General features: G+C 36.3%; 1 protein-coding gene across 4 annotated transcripts in view; it reads left to right on the top strand.

Moving 5' to 3' along the window:
• The window catches only part of KCNJ5 (potassium inwardly rectifying channel subfamily J member 5), a 53,046-nt gene that overhangs the window by 713 nt on the left and 25,343 nt on the right, over window positions 1–26,990 (top strand). For 2 of the 4 annotated variants that reach the window (XM_074303824.1, XM_074303822.1), the window contains exon 2: window positions 2,214–2,305. The gene's annotated coding sequence lies outside the window, so the exon portion shown is untranslated. Of the gene's footprint in view, window positions 1–2,213; window positions 2,306–13,599; window positions 13,946–26,990 lie in introns of those variants that run through there. The other 2 variants (XM_074303825.1, XM_074303823.1) reach the window with 1 other exon arrangement.

The following is a 26,990-nucleotide window of genomic DNA, read 5'->3' as shown; positions in this document are numbered from 1 at the left end:
TAGAGATGTGTAGGGGTCTCTAGGCTTTAGATGGGAAGGGAGATTCCTAGAGCATCAGCCACTTCAAAAGTGTGGGGTGGGGGTGGGGATGGGGGTATCACATATAGGATGCAGAGAGGGATCTGCTTGCCGAAATCTTAAATTAATCCAGTCTTTCTCTTTTAAAGTTTGACAAGCAGTAAACACTGTTCTTCACTATTACTCCCCCTTCCTGAGCTTTAGTCCAAAGTAATGGCAGCTTAAAGGTCATCTGGTCCAATACTTTCATTTTACAAAAGCAGAAAATGAGGCCCAAAGTGTTAAAATGGCAAGCCCAAGGCCACAGAGTTATAAATAACAGTTTAAATTTGAACCCAGATTCTCTATCTCCTGAAGATTTTTCTCTATGCCATATATTCTGGTTGCTGGCTATCTAGCTTCTTATAATGTTTATAATTATAATATTATAATGTTATAATATTATTCAATGAATCTTGTGGTCAGGATCTCTGTCAAGCCAGGCCTGAGGGGAATAATTGTATAATGGGAAGAACTATGGATCTGGATTGAAATCCTGGCTTTGCAATTTGCTGTTTGTGTGACACTGGGGAAGTTAATTCTTTGTGCCTAAGTTTTCTCTATAAAATTAGGAGTTGGACTAGAATCTTAGGGGTTGCTAACTTGGACTTCAGGGGGTTAGCAAAACTGAATGAGAAAAAAATTACATCTTTATTTTTATTATCCTCTAACTGAAATTTAATATTTCTTTTCATTATTAAAGTAGGCAACAGGCATTCTAAGAAAATGTACATTGGCTTCAGCAAACTGCCAATGGGGTCTATAATGCAAATAAAGTTAAGAACTCCTGAATCAGATGACCCACGAAGTCTCTTTCAGCTCTAAATCTTATGATTAATATATTTAACCACGGTGAATCCTTTTACCTCCTTACAGAGAAACCCTGTAAATTCTGTCTATAAGCTCTGTATACCTTTCCACAAGATAGTGAAAGATCCTTGGGGCTGGGTTTTATCTCTTATCTGCATAAATTCATCTGGATTTTAAAACAGAACAAGGTCCTTTTTTCCATACCTATTCCATCCCTAACTGTCAAATGTTCAAAAGTTTCTATCTAGACATGAGATTGAGTAGCATAAGCTCAGGAATTATACATGAAAGTCTTGTCAAAGCATCAAGGACAGAAGTGTGGTCTAGCCTTTCATATGGGTCCTGCATTATCTAGTACATATTTTCTGGCACTATCTCAAAGTTCACTAACTGGTAGGAATTCGATCCTTAGGCTCCTAAAAAGACAGGCTGAAGAGCTGAAAAAGACTCAGCAAAGAGAGAGTTGTAGAGGATATTTGCAATCTCTAGAACAGCTCTAGACCCACATTATCACACTTTGAAAATAATACAAAGGTGTCTGGTGTGGGAAGTGTGTGATAAAAAGCAAAGAGAAACTGTCACTCTAAGAAGAAATGACATCATTCCACTTACAGGTGTAATGTAATAGAATTTACCCTATTCAGTGGTGAGGGGAAAGTGAGGGAGACTGGGCAGGGTGCAAAAGTTAGGTCCAGGGAGGGTGGTTTGAGAAAAAATAGAACTAGACTCCAGTAATATATAATGTTGGAGTTATTATTGGGGATGTCAGCTCATATATATGGTGTGCACAGACATATCAGGACAGGGCTTCCCCAGAGCAATACTCCATACCCTTAAGAGCCATCATCCATCCTAGTCTCAATACCCCAATTCAGCCCCAATTCAAACCCTCCTAAATCCACAAACAGCTGGATGTACCTGCTAGGAATTATGAATAGGGCCCAACCAGGTATTTCTTACCAAGTTCCTGTCCAGATGGTATTGAAGCATTATGTCTACCTTTCTAGAGAGATGAGTCCAGTATGCCCACACTAAAAGAGAAGAAACCAAAGGGTCAGTCAAATTTATGAAAAAAGAAGAGGACTTCCTGTACCTTCCTGTGGATAGAGCTTTATGGGTCAGGACGATCCAAGCCACACATCCCCAGGGTTTCCCAAACAACTTTCTCTCAAACTGTGCTTTGCCCATCCTGCCCAGAGTATCCTGTGCACTTCAGAGCCTGTCCTACCATGAAATCCAGCAGAGACATCAGGTCAGCTCAGCCACAAACAGCAGTTCCTCCATGATTCCCCAGCTGCCTGCTGCATTCACATCAATCAGACTGAATCTCTTTGTTGTCCCCACAGATGCTTCCCTTGGCCCCAGATTTTTCTGCTGTGCCTGGCATGAACTCTGGTCTGGGGATTCTGATGTCTGCTTCAGTCTATATGTGATGAAGGTAATAAAACAGCAGGGGAGACCAATGGGAATCCCCATTCGCCAATTTTCTTTTCCTCTGCTTTCCCTGAAACCTTCCTGAACTTTTATATTTTTAATAGCTAATGGGTAGCCAAACTCACTCCACATAGTAGAAAGGCACCCATGACCTATTTGTGTTTAGTCCAGAGGCTGTGTTGTTACAGCATGGATCCAGGGCACTAGAGCGGGACAGAACATCCTCCTCTAGTAGCTTGCATCCATGGTCTCTCAGTTACTCCACCAGCAAGAAAGCTCAATATCCCATTTCCACAGTCTATCAATGAATGGCCTGTTTTGCATAATGCTGTGTCCTTAGAGTTCATCTAGATTGTTCCCTCATTTTACAAATGAGGAAACTGAGACCTAGCATACTTTATGATTCTTCCCAAGTCCCAAAGTTAATCAATAACAGGTCATATGCACCAAGTGGTGTAGTGGAAAGAGAGCCTGACTTAAAGTGAATCAATAGCAAGGTTCAAATCTCACTTTTATTTGATCACTGATTAAAGCACCCTGCCTCCTCTCTAAGCAATCATTTCATCATCTGTAAAATTGAAATAATAATATCTGTAATACTTATTTAACAGGGCAGATAAATGGCATAGATCACTGCCTAGAGTCAGGAAGCCTCATGTTGCTGAATTCAAATACAGCTTGATCCTGTGTAACTCAGTTAACCCTGTGTGCCTCAGTTTCCTTATCTGTAAAATGAGCTGGAGAAAGAAATGGCAAACCACTTCAGTATCTTTGTCAATAAAATCCCAGATGGAGACTCAGACACAACTGATAAAGACTGAACAATAACAACAACCTACTTAATAGGATTGTGTGTGTGTGTGTGTAGGATGTCCTAAAGCCTTGTTACATTTTTAAGCATTTATAGCTTAAGCTAGGATTCAAACCTCAGATCCATTATTTATTCCTCCATACTATGGACAAGTCAAAGGAAATCTTAAAATCCTATCCTCCATTAAGTGTCAGGGTTACCCCTTTTCTGTTGATAGGTTTTAAGTGTTCCGGGGAAGCCAAATCATAGTCCTGAACTGGAGACTATTCTGAAAATGAATCAGCTCCCTCCTCCAACTCCCCAGTCATAATCCCATAAAACTCTACAAAGCTTATCAGAAAAAAGCTTCAGATTCTCTCTTGAGAAATGACTTTGGATTCTCTGTGCTGATGGAGGGGAGCAATGACAGAGAATTGTCTATGTGGCCTTGGAGTGTATTACAGGATCATTTTGGCAGCAAATTTATATTTCTAATTATGTTTTGCTAAAGTTAAAATGTGTTGTAATCCCTGATCAAATGTTGTCTTAGTACTTTGGGGAAAGAAAAAAAATTGAGGGAGGGAGGGACAAGGAACTGGGCCAACTAAGTGATCTAAGAGAGATATGAGGAGATTAAAAATTCATTGTAATAACTCAAGGTAGCTTAAATACTTTGGCTACATAGTGAGAAAACAGAATTCATTTGAAAAGGCCCTGATGTTGGGAAAGATTGGAGGGAAAAGGAAAAGGGGAAGGTGGAAGATGAGATGAATAGATAGTGTCATGGCAGCAACTAACATGAGTGTGAAAAGACCCCAGGAGATAGTGGAGGATAGAAGAGCCTGGCCTACTTAAGGTTCAAGAAGAGTGAACATGACTGAATAATAGCCACAACAAAAGTAGACAGGCCATCTTCAGAAATATTTGTTCTATTTATTTGAAAAAACAAGAGTTGGCTATATTTTAAAATATGGTTATTCTGATTAGGGTGGATACTACCAACAACAAAAGGCTTTTCTCAACTTCCCTAAAGATAAAATAAAAATCAGTAATTTTAAAGTACAGTAGAGATAATTAGGCTGAGCAAAGAGCACTAGAATGTGGTCCTTGGGAGACATTTTTTAAGTTAAGGAGTTGGCATCTTCTTCCTAGGAGGACTTTGATCCAGCCAGCCCTCCATAGGAATATTGAGATAGACTCGATGAATCCCTTCCAGCCCAGTGTCATTCTGATTTTTTTTAGTTCTTCCCACCTTGGCATTTTGATAAGCAGGCTATTCTTGTGAACAGAGGCCCTGGGGGATAGCTTTCCAAAGATCTTTGCTGCAAGTTAAGAGTCTGAATCAGGCTTTTAACACGTGGCCTTAGAGGCTGGTTCATTATCTTTGTAACCCAGGGAAAGAAAGAGACAGCAATAATCTGATAGGCTATAAGCCACTCTATGGCCAACTAAAGGCAAAAAGAGGGAGAGTCTGGCTCTTAGTCATCTGTCTTTGTATCTCTCTCTCCCTGATGACTGTCTTTGGGTTTGAGGACTGTTTGCCCCAACTGGTTTGGGTATGTGCTGTTTGTCTCAATACAGCTAGTATTCTCTGCTTTAAAGCCAAGCAGTCCCCGCTTTTATGAGCCAACATTTTCTGGCTTGCATTAGAAAAGAGGGGGATGAAATGTTTCTAATACATTGAAAAAAATGCAATCAATCATTGATTGCATTTTTTTCAATGTATTAGAAGCATTTCTAATTATCAACAATGATTGATAGCCCAATTCATTGTACTTAATTGTATGCATTCATAGCACCTACTACCATGTTTTACTTAAGTCAGAATAAAAAGATATATACCTATATATATGTATATATATACACACATATATATTTTACTTAAATCAAAATTTAAAAATGTATGTATATATTTTACATAAGTCAGAATAAAAAGATATATATTTATAATAGAACCCCTGCCTCAAGCCTATTTTAGATCTATCATTTCTTCTGTAATCCCACCATCACTGCTTTAGCCCCAGGGCCTTTTCCCTTCAGACCTAAATTATTAAAGCAATCTTCTAGTTGATCTCATTGTCTGAAAGGTCTTAACCTTCCAATCCACCCCACATACCATTGTCACATTACCAAATAAAATATTGTGGGTTCTTTGTTTTTTTGTTTTGTTTTTTTCTCAAAAATTTGCCATACTACATACAAACTACACAATACATACATACATATATACAAACTACACAATTAAAAATCTTGTGCATTCCAATGCACTCCATACATACAAAATTGTATTTCTTATTTCTAAGACACCTTGTCCATTTCCAGGCAGACACATTTCACTGCTTCCAGCATACACTATTACACTTAAAAATCTATACTATATTAAAAATGTATGTACAACACATATAATATGTGTCCCATTTCATTATATAATATAATTTGTCTGTTTTATTATACATCACTCCCTTTTGGGCACCATTATTCCTAGTCAAACTAGCCAGCCTGCCTCATAGCACATAGTAGAAGCTTAATTAGTGTTAGTTGACTATCTGTCATCTCACATGACATCTCATCTTCCCCCACTGTACCTATACACAGACTGTCTCCCATGACTGAAATACACTCCCCCCCTCTCTACCTCTTAGGATATCTATTTTCCTTCAACATCATCAGCTTTTCTAGATTTCTCTAGCTGCATCTCCAAAAATTGTTTATTAATTTATATGTAACATGTTATTTTTCTTGCTGGAATGCAAGTTTCTTAATGGTAGGAATTGTTTCATCTTTGCTTTATAAACCCTAGCAGAGTGTTTGACATATTGTAGGTGATTACTTTATTTAATGATTTCATATAACAATATATTCCCTATCTGGACCATAAGTTACTTGAGAAAAAGAACTGTATCTCATACTTAAGCTTCAAAGAATATCGTGCTAGAAGAAATCCTCTGGAAATGGCAAACCAGTTCAGTATCTCTGCCTAGAAAACCTCATATGAGGTCATGAAAAGTTGGACAGGACTAAAATGACTGAACAATAGAGCTAAGAATCCTATTCTTCTAATACTCAGACCAGATAATTTGAACTCACAGAGGACAACTAGAAACCTCTTACCATCTCCTTATTTATTTTGAAACAGAGTGATAAAATGGATAGATCACTAGCCTTGGGATAAGGACTTGTGGGTTTAAATTTTACTCAGATATTTGTTAGTTAATTATGCTTCTGTTATATCACCACTCATTGCCTTTGTTTCCTCATCTATAAAATGGGGATAATGCTACTTGCAATTTTTGTCTCAGAGAATTGCACAAATAACACACCTTAAAACACTATAAATAAGTTCTAGTTCTCCTTAAATATATTTGGCCTACAGTCTTCAATTTGAAAGTCACTAACTTTGATATGAAAAAATTTTCACAAAATAAGGATTTTGTAGTTTTGTTTTTTGGTAAACATTTGTGACAGCACTTTATTAAGTACTTAATTGTGCGCAGAATATCTACACCAAACAGTAGTCCTATCCCTTTCTTGTTTTTCTTGCCACATAATATGCTTTAAAATACTTTTTTAAAGTTATCCTTAGCATTTTTACAAGCATTAGCTCATCCTGGTCTTTAGCATTAGAATTATCACATTTTAGAAATTTAAGCAATGGAATTAACCATCCCTTGACCAAGAAAAGTATACTTCTGATACTTTTTTTTTTTTTTTTTGCATTTTCTTGTTTATCTTTGTTAACCTTCCATTCTTTGGTAGATATGTTTTTTTTTTAATTTTTATTATTTTGTTTTTAATTTATGGAATAAAACTAGCCTTTTCATAACATAGAATTTTATAAAACATTCTTTTTTAAATTAGAGAGTTTCTTGTGCAGCAACACTAGTTTCTAGAGAAATTATTCCTCCACTCTTTTCTTTCTGATCCCTATAATTTGCAGTTTCATTGTCAGAATTTCTGTTTTGAGTCTCCTATTTTTCTTAAATCAGCTTCTTTTTTTGCCTCAGGTTATTGAAGTCTGTGTACATGTGTGTGTGTGTGTGTGTGTGTGTGTGTGTGTGTGTGTAAGTTAGAGCTAATCTGCTAGTAGAAGAAAAATTGAAACTCTCTATCCATACTCTGTGCATTGGTTCAAAAGCATGTAAAAATCATATACATTGTTTTCAGCCCTTTCCTCTATCACTGCCTTCTACCAGGTCCCTTCTCTCTGAGATTTCTTCTATATCAAGCTCCTACAATCTACAATCTGCTATTATTTTTCTTTTCTGCCACTCAGTTATCCTCCATACTTTTGCTGTTGTATTTGAACCTTTTTTCTCCCTCCCTCTCACACTTTTAGAACTAAAGTTCCCTGATCAGACTGGTAAACCTCCAGCTAAAGCTGTTTTTCTTAGTTTTCATGAGAAGAGTCTTGAACTCTATTCTTTGTCAAGATCCCATCATTCTTAAGCCATAGTCCAGAAAATCTAATCTTGCTCTTTGATACTATCTATGTGACCACCTGTTCACTTAATGCATTCTCTCTTGGCTTCCAAAGTCTTAACATTTCACTAGAAAAAGAGATTATAAAATATCACCTACATTTCAACACTTTTCACTCTTTTCCAGGACTTCCATATCACTCAAGATACATGCTTGGTTTCCATGAGTGTTTCTCACCTACTACTGAGTAAATCAGCAAACATCTACATTCTATAGCTTGACCTCTGCCAGAGACTTCTGGCAAGTATGCTTCTAAGTTTAGTAGAACCAGGCCTAATTTTTAGTAGAACCTTAGAAAAGTGAAAGCATTAAAGAAAGACCTTTAATTTTACTACTACACTGGAACCCATAACATTTTCAAAATCATATATTGTTATGATGGGAATTTTTAAATGCATTTCAACAGAAACCCAAGGAGATTTTCAAATGTAGAAGTGTGTTGCTTCCTTCATATCCCCAGAGCTTTATTTCTACTCATAAACTCTTTACCTGAGATCCAGTCATGTGACTTTAGCCACCCACTGTGCATTTCCACTTCAATAACTGCTAGAAGCACAAACCCAACTTGTCCCAAGTTAAGCTCTCCATTTGTTTCATGAAAACTAATTTCCCCTTCCTTATTTTCTTCACTCTAAATACAACAATGACATCCTTTCAGGTGCCACATTTGAAACCTTGGAAACCTTATCCTCTTGAAGTCTTCCTTTCTTCCTTTCAAATGCCACTCAAAACATCTCTTCTTCTTCTTTCTTCTTCTTCTTCTTCTTCTTCTTCTTCTTCTTCTTCTTCTTCTTCTTCTTCTTCTTCTTCTTCTTCTTCTTCTTCTTCTTCTTCTTCTTCTTCTTCTTCTTCTTCTTCTTCTTCTTCTTCTTCTTCTTCTTTCTTCTTCTTTTTTTTTTGGTAAAATTTCACGGCTTCTACCTTATGACAACTCTCCCCTCCTCATGCTTGGGTTGAGAGGTTATTATTCCAATTATTCTTCCATCTACTAACCCCGATCTGCTCATCCTTTTTCTTTATAATTTTTCTGATTACCTTTTATTGCTCAATCTCATCCTTGTTATGCCTTGATAATTAATTTATTTTAGAGGGAATAGTATAAAGATTCCTTGGATGAGTCAGAAGATCTGGATTTGCATCCTGGTTTTGTTACTTATGAGACCTAAAACAAAGCACCTTGGTCTCACTTCTCTCTATAAAATGAGAAGTTTAGTTAGACCAATAGTTTTTAACTGGGCTGGGCTGGGCTGGGCTGGGCTGGGCTGGGCTGGGCTGGGCTGGGAGGGTGGGGGGAGAGATGGAAGCTTGGTGAGGAGAGTAGGAGACTGGAAACTTATTAAATATTCCAATAATTGTGTTTTGATATAATTGGTTTTCTTTGTAATCCAATGTATTTTATTTTATGCATCAAAGACAAATTATTCTCAGATAGAGCCCATATGCTTTTCCAGACTACCATAGAGGTCTAAGGCACATAAAAGTTTAATAAGCCTTGGACTAGCTCACCTCAAAAATCTTTTTTAGCTTTCAAATTTTATGATCAAGTGAGATAGTTCATATAAAGTGCTTTACAAACCTTAAAGTGATATATAAATATAAATTATCATATTCTCATGGTTTTTTATTTGGTTTACATTAGAGATAGATGAAAAACAACTAATTCATAGATTATATCTTAAATCCCCAAAGCCTTTAAATTATGACATAAAATATGACATAAATTATGACATAAAATGGCTCTGGCATCCATTTGAGGAAGGCTGGTATTCTGGGTTTCTGTCAGAAGATTCATCCAGTAGTCTAGCTGTTTGGGGGCTGCCAGGATAATTTCATAATCTTTTCTACCTTTAGGTCTATTTGGTCATTCATTCTGCTTAGGATTGTTTTTTATTTTATATTCTCTAGACTCTTTCCAAGACAGATGAAATAACTACTTTTGTAGTTAAACAAAAAGCATTAAAATATTGTTTTTGTAGTTTTTATTATTATCTCTTTTTAATGGATTTCAGATAAAAGTTATTCTGCAATAAGTGACTAGTCTGCCATATTATTCTTTTATATTTAATGCTCTGTGGATGATTACACAGATAGATTAAATAACTGCTTCCTATAATTTAGCAAAATTATTGGAATGTGAACTCACTCTTTGTAAGATCCCTGAAATCATCATTAGTATTATGCTAATAGTAGACAAGGCAATAGGGATAAGTGCCTCTTTCTATTCCCACAATAGTATTTATTTCCTCTGGTAGGTGTCTATATTTTGACTGACTTTTTTCTTTTTTGTTCTATGTAGCTGGGAGTATTTGATATGGCAACATCTAAACAAACTATTGTTTTTAAATTGTTACGGGCTGGAGATCATACACAATAGGATTTTTGAATTTATTTCATTTTCCCCCATGATAATGCTCTACTTTAGGCATCCACTAGGCACAGTGAATAGAGAACCAGCCCTACAATAAGGATTTGTCTTCCTGAGTTCAAATCTGACCTCAAATACCTACTAGCTGTGTGACTCTGACCAAATGGCCTAAACTTATTGCCTCAGTTTTCTCATCTGTAAAATGAGCTGTAGAAGGAAATGGCAAATCACTCTGATATCTTCACCAACTAAAACCGAAACGTAATCACAAAGAATCAGACACAACTGGAAAATAATTAAACTCCAGTGTTCTAGTTTTAGTATAATTTATTTTGAATTTTGAAGGCTATTTTGAAGTCTGCATTTTTGTCCTTTGTTAATTTATGAAAAATAGAGAGTTTTTGATGTATAATTTTACCTGCCAAATCATGTCATGCTAGATATTCAGCAGGTGCTCAGATTTTGCACCAGGAGGTGTTACATATTTCCTATCGTATAATTATTATTATTGTTGGTCTCAGAGATCAGCTAGTCCAACCCCTCATTTTATTCATAAGAAAATGAAAGTTCAGATTTGATAGTGTGATTTTCCCAAGGTCCACAGCTAATAAATGCCAGAATCAGTATTTGTGATTCCAAGACAGAATTTCTTACCCTTTTTTGTATCATAAATCCCCTTTGGTAGTCCAATAAGCCCATGGACCTTTTCTCAGAATAAGGTTTCTAAATGCATAAAATCAACTACATGGAATTATGAAGAAAAGCATTTATGTTGAAAGACAGATATTACATTAAGAAAAAAAAACCAACAATGAATGATACAGCTATAGAACAGGCACAGAATGACTGTTCCATGGCCAATAGTGCTCTATTCATTCTACCACCCACTATCCTTCTTTCTAAGGCTCCATTTTACTCTGGTTCGCCCTGTTTTGACTTTATATTTTTGTTTTCTCATTCCCTTTGATTCCTTTCTATCAATGTCCTAGAGTAATGTCTGTTGCCATCTTACTCACTCTCTAAGGATCTCATTTTCACTCTTTGGTGTCCCTTCTGGCAATCTCAAGCCTGTATTTGACTCTTAGTTGACTTGTTTAGCCAGGATTGGTTTCCCTGGTTCCAGCTCTAGCTGCAGGTATGAATGTTCATCTTTTCTCATCTATTCATATTCTTTCTTCATTCCTTTACTGGATCCCTTTGATGCTTTTCTCTCCTCTCTTACATTCCCAGTCCTCACTGATAAACCAACACTAGCCTGGAAGTCCATTCTTTGGAATATCAAAAAGATGCAAAGATTTTACATTTTGATTTACTTATTAAGCTTCTTTATTAATTAATGATAATAGCAGAGATTTATATAACAGTTGATGTCTTACAAAGGATCTTTTTAGGTTGTCTTTTGTAATCCTTACAGTATACCCATGGTAAAGTATTATTATCCCCATCTTGCAAATAAAAAAACTGAGGCTGAGAGAAGTACAAGGATGTCCCCTAAGTCACAGGGCTAGTGAGGCAGAACTACAACTCATACTCAAGTCTTCTGGATCCAAAACAATGTTCATTACATTATTACAAATGTGTATGGCATGTATTTATATATAGGTAAGTATATATATATATGTATATATACATATATATGCAAAACACATTTATGACACATGTATATATGATTAAATGCATGATACATATATGCTTGTGTTTACACATAAGTACGTCTATGTGGACACTGTGTCTTATATAATCACACCATACATGTGTAGCAAGTAGTCATGAATACGTGCACTGTGCTTGTCCATATATGATGTGATGGAAAGGGCATTGCTTTGAATTCAGAAGACCTAGGCCAGTGTCCCAGTTCTGTCACTTACTAGCTCTGACTTAGGGCAGAACTATCGAACATACTACTAGAACTAAATTAACATATCTAGTTAGCCAAACAAAATATAATGCAGTTCTTCTTAAACTTTTTCTACTTGTGATCCCTTTTTGCCTGAGAAATTTTTACATGACCTCAGTTATTTAGGTATATAAAAACATTTACTAATAATAAATCATAATTTTATGACCCACACAAACCCTATATGGGGTCACAACCCACAGTTTAAGTAGCTGGGCAATATAACTTAGCTAGAGCTAATATTTGGGGTTTTGAAGTCTATGTTGTTTAATCATTTCAGTCATGTCCAATTCTTTGTGACTCCATTTGGAGTTTTCTTGGCAAGGATGCAGGACTGGTTTGCCATTTCCTTTTCCAGCTCATTTTATATTTAAGGAAACTGAGGAAAACAAGGTTGAGTGACTTGTCCAAAGTCACACAGATAGTAAATGTCTGAGATGGAATATGAACTCAGATCTTTCTGACTCCAGACCCAGCATTCTATTCACTGTGTTGTCTAACTGCTCCTTTTCTAAATCCACATTTGAAAGGATCTTTATGTACAATGTCTTATTGCCTCTCTGAACTTCATTTTCTTCATATGCAAGATAATGGCAATAATATATACATACGTGCATATATAATACTTATTTCTATATGTATAGAATATATTGAAATAGTCTATGTGGACATATACATATATATGCATTTATATATAATACATGCATATTATAAATACAAAGCACAAATGAGATGAAGTATATAGCCCCCAGTTCACAAAGAAATGCTTTAGTAGTTTTGTATGATTTATCTAAGGGGGCATTCCCTTCAAGGATACAGAAAGCAACCCATGCACTATTCCTAATCCTGGGCCATCCTTTACATCAATCTTCCATAGCAGATCTAGCAACCCAATCCTTGGAGGACTTGTTTTTTGCCTATTTTCTGAATACCAATGAAGCACTCTTTTAATGTATTATTACTCATGCTGCATGCATCCATCACTACAGAGACATCTACAGTTGTTTCTATTGTTTCTGCTGCTTTCTCTGTCACTTTTCTCTTTTCTCCTGAGAGTCACTGGATCCCTCTTTTATTGTTATTCTTCTTAGGTTTCATGCCTGACATTCTCCAAGGGCCCAGCACTAGGACTGTCCATCTCAAAACTCTTGTTCTTTTATATGATCAGTTCCTTTCCTTCTCAGATCATATCACCTTCATTTCCAGTCATCTCAAAAATGGATCTTGTTATAGAATCAGCATATTGCAGATCTTCAGATGCAAACATTTAACAATAATTATCAAAAGGAATAATAGGAATAAATTATCTCTATAATTCTGAAGAATATAAGTTGCGTATCTTTGGATAATCCACAGTTAAATGTGAAGTAAAATAAATTTAGGAAACCAGAGAAAATAGCCCTTTTCAGTTTCTCAGCTCTGAGGGCCACTTGCTCCCTTGTTGGTAAGCAAACCTCCCCACAATAGAAGTAAAGACCCAACTAAAAATGTTCCAGCCTCCAGAGCCAATAGGTTTGCTTAGCAAACCCTTTTTTTTCCTCTTTTTTGAATTACTCCAAAGACAAACATCAGACCTTTGAAAATTCATAGTCTCTACTTGTAACTTGTTTTCAGCTTCTCCTAACCCTCCCTATAATTTTGAATTGCTAATTTATTCAAATAAATATTAAAAACTTCATTCAAATGAAGAATGCTTTTGCCCCTGAATTTTTTTCAAAGAGAAAATTATTCTAGGAAAGATCAACTCCTTCAGTCTCTTATCAGATGCTGTACTGTGAGCCTGGCCTTCATGAAAAACAGATACCATTTTAATTGTCTTCCCCATTTGCTTTTAACTTTAGTTTAAATTCTGCTTGGTGGTTTTCTTCTTCTTTTTTGTAAATGACAAAATAACTGTGGGCTTTGGTCATAGTTCTACTAATAGGGAATTTGTTTCTCTCCAGATACCAAAAAGTAATTTATGATGCTTTGTTATTTTCTCATCCCTGTGATGGGGAATCCTCAAAGGATGCAACCCAAATGAGTAGCCAATTAGCCAGGGGCATCTGTCATACTGAAATCTGGGAAATGCTACAACAGTATCCTGGCAGCCACAGGACAAACAAAGCATTGGGTGAGTTTTCTGACTGCAGCCCACCCTTCACCTCCCCAGTCCCCAGCATCCTCTTCCCTTCACCTGGCATCAAAGCCAACAGTTACATCATAGCTTAAAGACTTTCAGGGTTTTTAATCTAAAATTATTGGTGAGTTTTACCCATCTTCCTCCCTTCACCCCTGTGAATAAGGTATATGGCATCTTGGGTAAGATAAAAATAACAATTCTTTTCCCCTTTCATTTTTGAGTTCTCAGTACCTAGCTCATCTAGTCAATTTAAGTTCCTTTGAATTGATCTCTCCAGACCTCAATATCTTTATTTAGGAATTGGGATTAATTATGCTCATAATGAAAACTCTGTGAGACAATTAATGTGCTTTGACGGGAAATCATAATTATTATTTGTGTTATTATTATTATTACTATTATTTTTGATGACCATGTTAGCACCCTGGATGCCTTAGAATCAGCCAGAGTCAGGATAAATAAAAGTCCTTAGTCTTTACTCTTGATCTTTAGCAGTAGAAGTGAAGGGAATGGACACGAAGGATCTCCGCAATCTCACCTTTTCATCTTCTGCCCAGAAGTGACTCTGGCTAGTCTTACTCCACCCCTTAGTCCCTCCTACAATTCTCTGTATACATCAAATGATTGGGGCATCACAGGATAGTGGGAAGGGCCATTTTCCAAGCATATTCTAATACTGTCTAGTGGGTAATTAGCCTTAAGTGCTTTGATGTCTGACATCAGTGCATTAACTCAAGAGTTTTAGCCCTCTACAATTATTATCATCGTTATTTTTATCATTCAGGCTCTAGAATGCAAGGCAGAAACATTATACATTGGAAAGAACACTGTTCTGGGATAGAAAGATTTGGTTTTCAGACCTAACTACTATTTATTAACTATGTGACCTTGCCAAAATAAAAGTAATTGCAGGCAAGTGAAGTAGGATTAATTCTGAACTCAGTAAGGCCCGAATTCAAATCCTGGCTCATAGACTTATTCTCTGTTTTATCCTGGTGAAATAACTCAGCCTGAGATTCTTCATTTGTAAATTGGCAATAATAATAATAATAATAATAGCACCCATCCCACAGAATTGTTGTAATAATCAAATGAACTCATGTAAAATACTTTACAAATTTTAAAGACATATAAATGCTAGATAATAATATTGATAATGATTATAAGCATCATGGGGTCAAAGTCCAATCTCTAAGGAAGAGGGGCAACAGATCAGTTATCTGAGTTGGCAATCTTAAAATCTTCTTTGACTCTTCCCTCTCACTGAGGTCCTGATTTTGACCTAATATTATTCAACATTTGCATCTACCATGTGTACCTTGTCCAAGATTTCTCATTAGAGAGGAGGTAGGTATTCTATGCATTGGGAGCATCATGAATAGTAACATGGAGGAAAAGGGAATGCTTGGCTCTCAGAACAGCAAATCAGCCAATTTGGCTGGATAATAGTATAAAATGGAGTCATAGAAAGGCAGGAGGCCATACGGAAAAGTTTTAATTATAAAAATGTGTTTGGACTTATTCTATAGGCAATAAAAAATCCCTGAAAGATTATTGAGCAAGGGACTAACACAGTTCTATCTGAGCTTTGGGAAGAATTTTTGGCAACTGTGAGGAAGGAAGACCAAAGATGAGAAATACTGGAAATGGGGTGATCAATTAGGAGGAACTTTGAGAGTCCAAGAGAGACCTAGGAAGAGCTTAAAGTAAGGCATCAAAGTAAGACCACTCTCTTCTCTCTTGTTTAGCTGTTTATAAGTTATATCCAATTCTTTGTGAGCCATTTAGGTTTTTCTTGGCAAAGATGCTGAAGTGGTTTGCCATTCCTTTTTCCAACTCCTTTTACACATGAGAAAATTGAGGCAAAAGTATTAAGTGAATTGCCTAGGTCATGTAGATAGTAAGTATCTGAGGCCATGTGAGAAGAAAAGGAATGGATGAAAGAAATATTGAAAATAAATATAAAGACCAGAACTGATTTGACTGGTATAGCAAACTCTTATGGGAGCCTCCATCTACCAATGAAGATTAGAATCTTTCCTGAAATTTGTAATCTTAGAGCTTTGCCTAGATCAGTGGTGTCCAAATCAAATAAATGGGGTACCATTAACCTATTCATAAGAATCCTTACAGGTCACATATTCTCTTAGAGAATCACAATTAACATTATCTATGTTCTATTGTCTTTTTATTTTGTTAAATATTTCTTAGTTACATTTTAATCTGGTTCAGACCATACTGGGGAGCTCCTGGCTAAGTGTTTGATATCTCTAGCTAGAAGTTGACACACCCAAAGACACGTATATGTCAGAGGTGGATTTCAATTCTGGTTTTCCTGATTTTTGAGGCTGGCTATCTAGTTAATATATCATGCAGATTCTCTTTCAAAATATATTATAGAAATAGAATTGGCAAGAATTATCAACTGATTAAATGTGAATAGATAAGAGAGAATGAAAAGTCAAGTGTGAGTTCAAATTATGTATTTGGATGACTAGAATCATCATAAGGTCACAGTTTTAGACCTGGAAAAGGCCCTAAAAGCCATGTCCTCATTCCTTTCTAACTGGAACTTGGACTCTGGGCTCTGACAGGTGAACCTTATCATATCTAGAACTACTATGATATTTCCTAACCATTTCTAAACCAGGTTACTTAAACTCTGACCTTACTAATCACTCTCCAACAAACTTTGTCTTATCTTATCAGGAACCAAATCACAATGCCACATTCTTCTCTAGTATTGTTGTTAGTTGTTTTTCAGTCATGTTCAATTCTTTGTGACCCCATCTGGGGTTTTCTTGGCAAAGATACTGGAGTGGTTTGACATTTCCCTTCTCTAGCTCATTTTACAGATGAGAAAATGGAAGCAAACAAACTTAAGTGATTTGCCTAGGATCACATAGATAGTTAAGTGTCTGAGGGCAGATTTGAACTTAGGAAGATTAGTCTTCCTGACTCCAAGCCCAGTAGTCTGTGGTACCAAGGTGCCACCTAACTGTTCCTACCCACTTCTCTAGATCCCCCTTAGGTATTTTCTTCTCCCATTAGAATGCATTCCTTGAAGGCAAGGGACTGTCTTGCTTGTATTTGTATCACCAGTATTTAGTACCTAGCACATAGAAAAGAAAGGGCTTGACAAATATTTTTCCTTTATTCATGGTAAACAAAACCAAAAAATCCTGAGCCTCAATTTCTTTATTTGAAAACAAAAGTGTTGGATTACTCATCTCTAAGGAGCCTTCCCAATCTAACATTCTATGAGTCCATGAAAGAAATATTAGAATGAAAGGTGGAAAATAAGAGCCTTTGAATTAGTTCTTGAGGCTGAGAGTAACAGAAACAGTGGAATAGTAATAATTCATTTTTCTATAGCTTCAGTTTTCTCATTTATAAAATGAATCAGTCAAATTACATGCTCTCCAAGAATTTTTTCAGCTCTAAAACCTATGACCTTGGGAGTTTCTTGTCAATTAGTAGAGACCATATATGAGACCACCAAATATCTTATTTCCCTTGGAGCTTCTCTGTGAGTCACTTAGTCTGGAATAATTCTCTTCTGTGCCCCAATCCAAATCTGAACTTAGTCCCAGAGAATTATGTAAACTCCCTAGCAATTCCAAAAGAACAAGGCTTTTCAGGCTTTCTCTTTTATGTCCCTAGCCCATCTTCTATAGAGAAAAAGGAAAGGCTCTCATATGGATGACCCAGCCAATTATAGATCAAAGGTGATCTAAGAGTCTGGTGATTGTAGCTTCTCATCAGAAAAAGAATAAACTAAACTGGGCTGCAGAGAAATCCAAGCTTTCATTTTCTTTAGGAGGATTTATCATTAGCATTTATACACCATCACCTGTTTGTAGACTGCTTATTACCTTGACAATTGAAGAATATCTCTTAGGAAGACAACTCTCTAGTAATGAATAGAATCCATCAGACATACTTTATTCTGAGCCTTCTTTAATAAAAGAGATCTGCATTCTTTCCATTTGTAGTCTTCAATGCAAATCTTAGTCAGCTCATGAGACATCATCATTCCCCTACATGAGCACGGACAAATTTTTAATTTCTTGAAGATTGCAATAATGTCATGAATTATAAAATCTATTCTCTTGCTCCCACATTGAAATAAGGGAGAAGCTGACAGGACAATCCAAAAGTCCTTTTCCATAGGACTTTGCAAGTTGGTAGATTTCTGCTAAAAATGTTCTATTAAGATATTTATATAAAAACAAATTTGCATTTCCTGAGCACATACAAATTAATAGCAGGGGGAGACAGAAGAATGCTGGGTGACATGATAAAAAGCAATATAAAAATTTTAAAATTCAATGCTTGTCAACTTGGAGAAAAGTCTTTAGTGAAGTATCCCAAGGATCATTTGTTCAGCATTTTTATCAATGGCTTGGATGAAGTCCCAGAATACATGTTTTTCAAATGTACGGTTAACAGGCAGGAGCCAGGGCAGAAAGTAAATACATTGAATAAAAGGGTTGGGATGCTAAAAGAGCTTGCCAGGTTAGAATAATGTGCCAAATCTAATAAGATGAAATTTAATAGGGATGTGATTTTTTTTAATTGGCTGCAAAACTATAGGATGGAGGAAGAATGATTCAACAATGTGTTTAGAGGGAAAAAAAAGATATGGATGTTTTAAGGGGACAATAAGATCAACAGGATGATTTATCAGCCACAAAAACTAAGACAATATTAAGCTACATTATTGCACAATAAGATCTAGAATGGGGCATGGCATTTTTCTGCTGTATTTGTTCTGGACATGCCACATTTAGAATATTCAGTTCTAGGAACCACAATTTTTAGAAGGACATTGACAAATCTGAGCACATCTGGAGGAGGCTGACCAAAATAATGACAGTAAGAGAATTGTCTAATTCAGAGTTAGACTTACCAGGGCAGGGTATGCCTGTGTTCTATTCCTGAGCCCATACCAAGGCTGTATCATCTCTGTTGGAAGAAAATGGGTATAATTAGCTTAAAAACTAAGACTTGAAAAGAGAAAAAGGTGACATGATAACTGGCTTCTTTTATTTGCTAGATTATCTTTCAAAAGAGCAATTAGTAGAGATAGTTAGCATATACAATCAAGGCTTTGCCTCAGGACCAACATGGGATATGGTGGAAAGAACTTCTTCATGAAAAGGAGATATTTCTTCCTCAGAGAAACATGATTCCTTTTTCATTTTGAACCTAACAAACATCAATCAGTATGAGTATTTCAATATACAGAGAAAAAGAAAAGCAGATTCTGGAAGCACATACAGTTTAGAATTTTCAAAAGTATATATTAAATTTGAAATGATAGGAACATCCCCTCTTTGTCTGTCTCCCCTTCTGAATTTCCTTCTGCTTTCATATTTCTTTTTTTAATGTTTCACCAATGATCCTTTCTTTTTATAACACCATCATTATTCTCCATCTCTATCCCTATATGACTCCTCTTCCCCCAAACAGAAGTCCTTACTTGTAACAAATAGCTCTAGTCACACAAAAGAAATAGGTGTGCCATATCTGAAAGAGTCATTTTTCTTCCTTGTACTTCATTTGTTAGTCTTTCAAAGTCCTGTGATGTCACTAAGTACAACTGCCTCTGATCAGCCCATCATTGTGGATACCCGTTCCCAAGGTCCTCCTTCCCCATCATCCTTTGAAGGAATAGAAACTAGACTTTCTGGGACACAGGCATACCCTCCCTGGTAAGTCTACACTCTGAATTAGATGATTCTCTTACTGTTATTATATGTCCACAGCCAACCAACTGAATTTGCCCCAGCCACAATAATTTCTAGTAATAGTTCTACAGGCTAGCCCTGTTCTCCTGAGCCCTGTGTGAAAACACTTTGAACAAAGAATAGAAGTTACAAAGAGACAATTTTAGGCAAGAGGAAGGAAAATCTTCCTAATAATTAGAATTGTTTAGGATTTCTCAGAAGGTAGTAGGTTCCCCATATGATGAAATATTCAAAAGGAACTTCATTGACTACCAGTGATCTAATCAAAGCAATTCTTTTTTAGGTTCTGATTGGATTACATTATTTTTTACTTCCTTTACAATGCTGATATTCTATAATTCTATGAGTGATCTGTTGAAATACCTACTAGTGCAATTATTGCAGAAGCTCAAAAGAAATGTGAGATGTGCAAATTTAGAAACATCCCATTCCCAAGTGATCATATAGATTATTTGTGCCTGACCAGCAATAGTCTTTTGAGCTCTTATTGGTATGATTGTCCACAGCGAGACACACCACAAATTGATCCTGGCATTGTGATATAATTTTGATCCTCTTTGAACAAGAAGACAAATAACAGCAGTGCCATTATTCTGATTTTTTTTTCTATTTATTTCTCTATTAGTAACAAATTTCCACTGACTCAGAGTCAGAAGGGAGTGCCAGAGGTCAACAAATCCATCCCCCTGCTGTCAGCACTAATTATTTATACTGTTCTTACAGCTCTTCAGGGAAGAAAATTTTTACAGCTTACCTAAAATGTTTACAAACAGTCTTATAGTCCCTCTGGCAACTTAAACCCATGTTTCTTTCCTTATCAGAAACAATGAGCCATTTTATTACTAAGAACTTGCTCTCCTAAGCATTGACTTTGTGGTTTGCTCCAAAATTATCCCCACTTTTTCTTTTCTCTGTTCAGTGTGAGATAAAGGGAAGGAAAAGCCTCTCAATAACCCATGATATCAGACATCTTTGTGTATAATAATTCAGTCCAATTCAAGAAGCTGAATTTGGGCAGATGTTTCACTGCTTCTGTTCAACCAGAAATGGTTAAGGCCATGATAGCTAGGGAGCTTGTGTTACTCCCCATTAATGCCTTTGAGGCTGCTGGCAAGAACAATTGGTCCCAAGCCTCCAGGTCTGTTCCTCCATTCACTGCCTGGGCATCCCTCCCAGTAACGAAGTTTCTGGATGTACACTGAGCAGACAGGGGGAAGCTGTATCTGAACTCTTGCCTTTGGAGATGTATCCCCTGATTGTGCCAGGATATTTTAACCTATAAAGTAGGACAAGGAGATAGTGTTCTTATAAGATCTCAAGAATGAAAAAAAATGTTTGATGGGTTCACCAGAGAGAGAATGAACCAAGTGAAATTGTCTCAGCTATTCCAGAAGAGATCAGAGAAAAGAGCATTTGATGGAGATCCCTGAACTGCCTCATCTTCTCAGGATGAAAGAGTAGTCACATTAAGACAAATATTCCCATCAACAACCTGCATAGTGAACTTTATTTTTTTACCTAGAGAAGTTCTCAAAGTCTATCTAATAAAGTAAAAAGAGGTTGGCTTCTATATTGGAGAAGAAAGCAATTTTTTAGTTTTTAATATTTAGAGATAATATTTCTTGTAGTAAAATAAGGTGATATAAATTAAATATATATGTATATATACATATATATATATATATATTTACATACATTACATACACATACACACTCACACTCACACTCCCATATGTTCTGGAATGGAAAAATGCCCCTGTGAGATTAAGGATGCACATACCATATAGGTAGTAGAAGATTTCTTATTCTTCCTCCCTGTTTTGCTTATAGAATCTCTATACCTTCTTCAAAGTCCAATTCAAATACTATCATGTCCAAGAAGCTTTTTCTTATCTTCCTAGTTGGAAACAGTTGCTCCTCCTGCCACTGACATCATGTAGCACTTAGTTATGTGAAGGGATAATGAACATTTTCCTTAAATTTAATTATTTTTTATCCATTTGGTAAACATTTATTTTCCCTACTGAAAAAAAGAAAATATGCTACAAATATCTATAATGGTAACATCCAAAAATATATCTCTCACTCTGTAAAAATGTATCACTCACTCTTGAATCCGTTATCTCTCTGTCAGAAGATGGGTTCATCATCAGCCCTCTGGAATCATAGTGGATGCACTGACAGGAGATAATCAAAGCTGTTTTGTCATTACAACGTTTTTGTTACTGTTTAAATTGTTCTCCTGGTTTTAGTCACTTCACTGTGCATCTATTCAAATAAGCCTTTCCAGGTTTTTCTGAAACCTTTGATTTCCTCATTTCTTACAGCACAGTAATATACCATCACATTAATATGCATAATTTGTTCAGCTATTGCCCAATTGATGGGCATCCCTCTGGTTTCCAGCTCTTTGCCACTGCAAAAAGAACTGCAATAAATGTTTGTTCTTATTCAGTCATTTCAGTCATGTCTGACTCTTCATGACCTCATTTGGTGTTTTCTAGGCAAAGATACTAGAGGGGGGTCTTCCATTTCTTTCTCCAGCTTATTTTATAGATGAGGAAACTGAGGCAAACAGCTAATTGACTTGCTTAGGGTCACACAATTAATAAATTTCTGGGACCACATTTGAATTCAGGTCCTCCTGACTTCAGGCCCAACACTTTATCTACTTTACCACCTAGCTGCTCTAAGTATGTTAGTAGTATGAGTTCATTTGGATAATGCCCTTACCATTTAATATTGTATATTCTATCTATCTTTGTTGTCCCACTTATTTCTCGACTATGTTCACGCCACAAGGAGAGCTGTTATTATCATTGTATCTCTCTTAGCATCTCATGGAGCTATGCACAAAGTAAGGACTTATTATATGTGTGTTGAATGAATTAAAAAATATAGAAGAATGGGGTTAGATGGTCCAATAGATAGAGCACCAACCCTGGTATTAGCAGAACCTGAGTTCAAATTCAGCCATAGATACTCAATATAAACTAGCTCTGTAACTCTGGGCAATTACCTTTCAAAAAAAATTAGGGAAGAAGAACCAGACATCTCATAATGGAAAGTAAATAATAATAATGATATTTAAAAGTAACAATAGTTCAAATATATATGATATTTTGTAGTTTGCAAATAAAAAGCAGTGAGACTTACATGGAGGTTACATGACTTGTACAACCACATTTAACTACTAAGTTACAGAGTTGCAGTTTAAAGTTAAAGCTCTGAAATTCAGATCTAGGTCTGAATCTCCTCACCCTAAGATCAGAGCTCTTCCTACCATGGAGGGCTTCCCTGGTCATCCTGAACCAAAAATATTTTCCCAAATTGCATGAAATTCAGCTTATTTTGCTACACCATTTGTAGATTCACTAATTAGGAATAATTGGATTATTAAACATGAAAATGCTTGTACAGAATTTATAGAGTGAGAGAAATGTTTGTGTGGATTTATTTTGCTTGAGAGTGCTTATTTTTTAAAGTATGTTTTGTCCTTTTGTATTTGTGGTTGGAAGATTTGAAGATGGGGAGCAGGGAGCTATTGTTGGATTGTCTTCCCCCACAAAAAAATGAGGATCACTGAATCATATCTTCAAATGCATAGAAGAGAGTAGAAGGAAATTCAGAAGGAAACACAAGCAGGACAGCTTTGAAAGTTACATGTTGAAATTTTAAATATATACATATATGTGTAAAATATTAAAGCTTACTTAACACAGGTTTGAATTTTCATATATAATCTTTCCTGGTTCTCTTTTTTGATGTTTATTAAATCCAGATCATTACTTTTTTAATTGTATAAAACCTGGAAAGATTTAGATCATTCATGTTTTGGTTTGGAAAGACCTTAGATATCATCATCCCAACCATTTATTTATGGATAAGTAAACTGAGGCTGGTAAGTAAACTGGTAAGTGATAAAGCCGAAACTCAAACTAGACTTAGGACTCAGAATCTAATGATCTTGCTATGATACCATACTACTTCCTACTTAATCAAACCATGATTTTCATAATTAGTCAAAAACTAGGTGCTACATAAAGACCAGGAAATCTGGACAGCCAAACAGTCACAGGAGGTCTCAGAGAGTCCCATAGACACACCAGTAAGAGTAGGACAGGCACAGAATGAGACTTGGGAAAGTACCAAAACAAGCTTCAGAATTTTACATAAGGCTCTTCCAATTTTGGAAGTGCACAGGAAAACTAGAAATTGACTAGATCAAAGAAGAATTTCAGGAACAATTGCAATAAATAGGGTCAAGGCATTAGTCATTAGGGTAGAAGTAAGGAGAGATAAAAATATGTCAATATTATTATCATTAATAAATAAATACAGGGCATTTGACAATAGGATGGGTGGGGAAAGATATAAAAATGTCCTCAAAGCATTAGATAAAAAGGCTCAGAGATGACTAAATAGATTCTTTTCCTTGGTTTTTACTGAGGAAAACCTTAGCTTCCCACTCCCTTACTATCTTTTGAAAGAAATAAATTTAAAGATAACAATCAAATAAAATAGCAGCAAGTATACCCAATAGACTTACATAGCTTTAGAACAAAGATCACAAGATTAAGTTAAAAGAGACCCCAAAAGTCATTTAGACAAATTTCCTTACTTTTCAGTTATGAAAACTGATGCTCAGAGAATATGAAATTATTTTTCCAAGATTACAGAACTGACATTGGACTAGAGCTACAAACAGTATTGAGGTTTCCCATATCTCAGCCTTTGTTCTCAACATAATCAATTTATATTTTGCTCCCTGGAACTAGATGGCAGCACCAACACAGAAGTTTTGAAGAAATGCCAGTAGGAAACTGGAATTTTTGTCAGAAATGTTTGATTTTCCCTTCCAAACATTCACTGTGCCAGAGGATTGTTGGGTTTCATTGTGATTTCCCCACCTAGAGGAAACCCCATATGTATAACCAATGAATCTCACTTCATACCAGAGAAGCCAGTGAAATCTAAAATAAGAGTAGTATCACTAGACTTTTAATCAAATTTAACCAACTTTACACAGTATTTAACCTGTGGAACTTATCAGTCTAAGAGGTAGCTTAGGTAGACAATATTGTGAATAGCTTTAAATCTGGGCAGCTAGGTGGAACTGTGTCAGGCCTAGAGTCAGGAAGGAATCATGTTCTTAAGTTCAAATGTGACCTCAACTACTGTGTGATCCTGGGCAAGCTACTTGAACCTCAGTTTGTCCATCTGTAATGAGTTGGAGAAGGAAATGGCAAATCACTCCAGTACCTTTGCCAAGAAAACTTGAAATGTGATCACAAAAGAGTCAGGCAGACTGACTGGGATGACTGAACAATTTAAAAGATAATTAATGAGTGATTTATGAAATAGTGTGTTTCAGGAATACAAATGTAGTAGAATATAATCTTTTTGAGGTCAGGAATTGGGTCATTTAAATTTTTTTTGTTTCCCTAGCACAGTGTTATCTACAGAGTAAATGCTTAATACATTTTTGTTGAATTGAATTAAATATTCATTATATTGTGGTTGACATCAGGAGAGGCAAATTTACCCTCCCACAAAATGTGTCATAGTGCCAACTGTCAGACATGGAATGCTAAATTATGTGGACAACCTTCTCAACCAAAAATTAATCTCATCTGTGAACCTGGGAAATCTATTCACAGGTCTGGCATTGCTGTAATTTTCCTGGTCTGCTGGGAAGAAATTATTCATTTTGGGCTAGAAAGGAGGGCAGGCATTGCATTTTAGGAATTCTGTTCTTACTGAGAGTTCCCCTAGGGTAGGAGAAACCTTTTTTATTATGTTCCCTAGAGCCCATTGCCTTGGCTAATGACACATCACCTAGCACAATTTCATGCTAGTGAGTGGTTGAGGGAGGCCACACAAGAAGCTGCTGCCCCCAGATACCCAGATGGTCTATGGGAAATTCCAGTTAACTGCTGCAGGCTGCCTCTAGCAAGGTCACTGAGTCCAGGAGAGACAAGCAACTTCCTTTCCTGATTCAACTACAGATAGCCTCAGTCCTAATATTCCTCCTGCTCAGCAATCATACACAGAGAATGTACATCCACACATGGTGTCTTTCTCTCTGTAAAGCAGTAATGGGTAATTGTGTAGTTTGTACTGGTTTTTGTATTTCCATTGTCTGTTTTCAGGTCATTTTTCTCTCTTTTTCCCCAAGATTCCCTCCCCTTTTTATTTCATTTCTATCACTATCTACTGCTTAAGAGAAAGAAATATTTGAGGCATAAAGTCTTAAATAGTTATTTGGAGGCTCTAAGACATTTAATGACCTGCCCAGGATTGAGAAAATCAAATATCAGGATCATACAGTCAGTAGATGACAAAAGGGGTAGGAAAGGGAATGGAATAAGTTTTAAATAGTATCTACTATGTACCAGGCACTTGTATTAAGGTCTTTTTACAAACATTATTTCATTTGATCCTCACAACAATCCTACAAATAGATGTTGTTATAATCCTCATTTTAGAATTGAGAAAAGTAATGCAAGGTTAAAGGACTTGTTCAGAGTCTCATAGCTAATAAGTTGGATTTGATACTGGATTTGAATTCAAGGATTCCTCCTGGTCTCGTGCTCTATCCACTGCTCCACCCACCCATCTGGAGGAGAGTTGGACCCAGATCTTCCCCCCTGAGGCCAAGTCTATTCATTACTCCAAGCTACCTTCCAATAAATGTGACTGATTACTTATTGATGGAGCGTGAGGGTAGGAGTGAGAGGATTCATCTCTTCTAATCAACTTTGTACCAAGCTCTGTAGAGGTAGGACACTGACCTGGACAATAGCCAATTCACAGCAGCTCCATGCAACACTAACAAGGCATCCCCAAATAAGGAAAAAGAAGGAGGGCAGGGAGGGAAGCATCTACCAGGGGAATGTGCCAAGTCACCATTGGAGCAAGAAAGATAGAAGCCAATGGAAATGGGGGTGGGGGGGCAGGCTGTAGCTAAGTTAGGTTGCCAGGCTCAGACAGTCCTACTTCAGCCCAAGACTCAAGAAATGATTGTTTTGTTTTGTTTTTTCTTTCATTTATCTGGGTAAGTTACAGTGAATACCCCTGATCAACCCATACTCCCAAAAGCATACACTTACAGACACACGCCTCTGGAGTTTTATTTACTACGGTGGATTCACTGAAAGCTTTCATCATTAGGCCAAATGTGGCAGAAATAGGAACCCTTTACTGCTTCCATCCCACCCTAAAGCCAGAATTTTTCTTTTTTTGGATCCATATTTATGATTTCATTGGTATGATAAATTTTA

Source organism: Sminthopsis crassicaudata, chromosome 3 (assembly GCF_048593235.1).
Source record: "Sminthopsis crassicaudata isolate SCR6 chromosome 3, ASM4859323v1, whole genome shotgun sequence".
NCBI classification, from domain to species: domain Eukaryota; kingdom Metazoa; phylum Chordata; class Mammalia; order Dasyuromorphia; family Dasyuridae; genus Sminthopsis; species Sminthopsis crassicaudata.
Note: the sequence above shows the minus strand (reverse complement) of the source record. Positions and strands in the feature narration are given on the sequence as shown.